Source organism: Clarias gariepinus, chromosome 4, assembly GCF_024256425.1.
Source record: "Clarias gariepinus isolate MV-2021 ecotype Netherlands chromosome 4, CGAR_prim_01v2, whole genome shotgun sequence".
In the NCBI taxonomy this organism is placed as follows: Eukaryota; Metazoa; Chordata; class Actinopteri; order Siluriformes; family Clariidae; genus Clarias; species Clarias gariepinus.
Genome location: NC_071103.1, coordinates 15,771,525 through 15,775,347, shown reverse-complemented (window position 1 = coordinate 15,775,347; position 3,823 = coordinate 15,771,525).

Sequence of the window (3,823 nt, the reverse complement as noted above, 5' to 3'; positions counted from 1 at the left end):
GGCCGAGCCTCATCCCAGTGTGCTCTGACTACAGTATACCTGTGTATCTGAGTAAGTCTTGGTGGGACTATGACACAGTGGCCGGGAAGTGCAAACTAAACTAACAAAACTGAAATCATAATAACAAATTTAAAAACAAAATAAAACGAAAACAAAATACCAAAACACAATGACAATTCAGACAAACTGGAAAAGGTAGGTCTAGTTTGCGAATGAAATTCTTATTGATGATTGGACAAGACATCTGTCACTCACAATATACTAGAGGTACTGCATGAATATGCAAACATGAACTATATTGTGGATTCAAATATGACATTTTGCCAAATTTCTGCAGTTCTGCAGAAAAAAATTAAGCTTTTAAAGAGGCACAGCATAAAATGACTATGCCTTGGTCAATGGATTTTGTTTTTGGATTTATTATTTTGTTTTCAGTTTTGATATTTTTGTTTTTGAATTTCTTATTTATTTTTTCATTTTGTAATTTGGTTTTTGGTTTTATTATTTTGTTTTTTGTTTTGTTATGTTGTTTTTATGTTTGTATATTTAGTTTTCTGTTTTGTTCTTTTGTTCTTAAATTTGTTTATTTGTTTTGGGGTTTGTTATTTTGTTTTCAGATTGGTTATTTATTTTCAGGATTTGATACTATGTTTTGTTATTTACAAAATTTTGTAAAAAAATTTTTATTTGTTATTTTGTTTTGCACTTCCCGGCCTCTGTACTACTTCTCCAATGTCTATAGGTTGGCATCTATCTGTTGACGTTATGAAGTTATAAGATCAATAACACCACAGTAATAGTTCATAATAGTCAGTAGTGTAGTTTTAAAATGGAAAATTGTGAGACACTGGGAGAGGCCGGTAACAAGTTCAGCAGAGTGAAATGGGGGTATTAGGATATAGTAGAGTAAAAGTAAACTTGCCATATCTTCCTGTAGACCATACATCCTTCGTTTATCCTTATCATCTCAAGCTCCTCAAGCCAGAAAAAGAAAAGATAAATAATGGTTATCAGTGAAGCGTTATATGCTACATTTATTTATTTATTTATTTATTTTTAGAATAAATGATTTTCTTGCTAGGCTGTTTTCTTCTGTTGTCTAATGCTTGTTGTTTCATGGCAAAAGCATTAGGGGGCGCTCAAGTACCCCATTATGATACCAGAAATGAACCCTGGTACTAAAAGTCAAACTAGAATCTAGAGCAATGATAAACATACTTTTACAAGTATACTTACAACAATTAAGAAACTGGTATTTTCACTAAGGCAAAAGACAACCCAAAAGAGAAAAAAATTCATTTAATTTTGGTCTCAGTTGATAAACAGCAGACTGGGTTTTCTTTGGGTTATAATAAAAGACATAATTTCCCGGAGTCACTTTCATGAAACCAGTTTGATCTATCACGATGGCAGGAGCCATTAGAATAAGGTAAATTGTGGCCACGAACAGATGCACGTAGTCAGCAGTGATACCCAAGTCTCGAGCAAGAGTTGCTTGGTATTAACAGGTCCAAAATGTGGCAAGAAAACATTCCACCTTCACCAGCCTGGACTGTTGATGTGAGGCAGAGTCCATGGATTTATTCTGTTACCAGATTTTGACCCTATCACTTTTGTGACTCACTAGAAATCAAGATTCATCAAACCAGTTTGTTTTTCCACTCTTCAACTGTCCAGTTTTGGCAAGCTTGTGCGCACTGCAGCTCCAGCATTCTGTTATTTGCTGATAGATGTGGAACCTAATGTGTTCTTCAGCTGTTGTAGACCATTCAGTACTTGCTGTAGCCCATTCACTTTGATTTGAAATGTTCTGCATTCTGAACTGCATTTCTGCTTGTCCCAACTGTGCAGAGTGGTTATGTAAATACCGTAGCCATCTTTTAGGTTGACCCACTCCAGTCATTCTATGTTGACCTCTTGCTGTCTGCTTAAATGCTGCTCACTGTGTTTTTTTTTCTTTATCATTGTGTATTAAAATCCCAGAAACTTAAAATATTCAAACTAGCCTGATGCCACATTTAAAATCACTAAAATCACATAGTAATTTTGTTTGTTAATTTGATAATAACCTGAAGCTGTGACCCACATTTATATGATTTTATGCATTTCATTGTTTCAACATAATTTGTTAATTTGATAAATGCCTAAATTATTAGATGTACAGGTTTTCCTAATAAAGTACTTGGGTTTTTTTCCCCCTTATATTAAGTTTAATATTTGTTCTCCAAAATCATAGACATATACAGTACATACATTATTTAGCCATAAAATTTAAACCACTGAGGTTAATAGCATTGATTATTATTTTACGGTTCACCTGTCAATGAGTTAAATAAAACAGTCAGTTCTTGAAGAAGAAATAATGGGCAAGCATAGGGATAGGGATATTGTGGCGTGTTCTTTGTGGAGTGGTATGCAGTTTTCAGTACCTACTAAAAGTAATTTATGGAAGGTCAACCAGTGAACTGGCACCAGGGTCATACAGTACGTAAGACTTACTGAGATGCATAGGTAGTGAAAGCTGGTCTGATCTGGTCTGATCCCATAGAAGAGCATATGTAGCACAAAAAGTTCAAGCAGTTAGAATGGTGTCCGAACAGACAATGCATCAAAACTCACTGCATATGGAGCTGGGCAGCTACAGACTACTCTGTAAACAGTGTGTCTACAACTGGGAAGTGATCATCAGAACTTTCACTTGGAGCAATTCGATGGTGACGACACGACCTGAAAATCGCATTTTCTTTCATGTCATGTGGATGACCAGATGGATGTGTTTTGCTTACCTGGGGAAACCAAAAGCACCATGGGAAGAGGGAAAGTTGGCAAATGCAGTATGATGCTCTGGCTAGTGTTTTGCTGGGAAACCCTGTAATTCGTGTCTATGTTAGTTTTACAAATACCATTTACCTGAACCTTGTTACAGACCAAGTATACTTCATTGTGGCAATTATATTTCCTAATGACAGTCGCCTTAGGTGTCCTGCCACAGTGCAAAATCTTCAGAAATGGTTTAAGGGACATGACAGAGAGTTTGTGACATTAACTCGATCTCAAAATCCCCCAAACCTAAATTCAATTGGGCAAGGGCAATTGGGCTTCTCTGGAATGTCTTGTACAAATAAGTCAGCTCAGTGGGGATACCTCATACTTTACAGGACTTGTGGGAAAGATCTTTCTAACATTGGTACCAGATAACACAGCCCACATTAAGAGGTCATTTCTGAGGCCATGCCTCAGTGGGGCAGGGATGTTTTATATATATTAAAACCAGGGGGGTTTGAACCAGGACCCTTCATGAACAGTAATCCAGTACCTTAACCACTGAGCTACCCCTGACCCTATTATTGTTAAAGTACATTTATTTTTGGAAAGAAATAATCTGAAATGGTAATGATCTCCTTGTTTTGATAGTCTAGATTGTGCATAAATTGCTGCATGATGCTCCACAGGGCCACGCACATTATTTTCCATCACTGCTTGACCACTATCCAGAATGCTGACATCATTGCAGTCTTTCAGAATGGCAAGGTGGTTAAGAAGGGCAGCCAAAACCAGCAAATGGCTAAACAATGCATGTCACGGTGTTGCATCAAAATACCTCACTGAATAGGTATTGTGTATACATTTTGTATAAATATAAATTTTAATCATATTATGTGGGGTACTGAATCAATATCTTTTGAATAAATGATGTTCATCTTTTTATAATGTTCTGGAGTTCAGTGTTGAGCCACCACCTTAATCTTTTGTGTAGATTTTTCTTTGCGTACTATGCTGAAAGCTAAGTCTGAAAGTTGCAGCTAGAAACTTGATATGGATG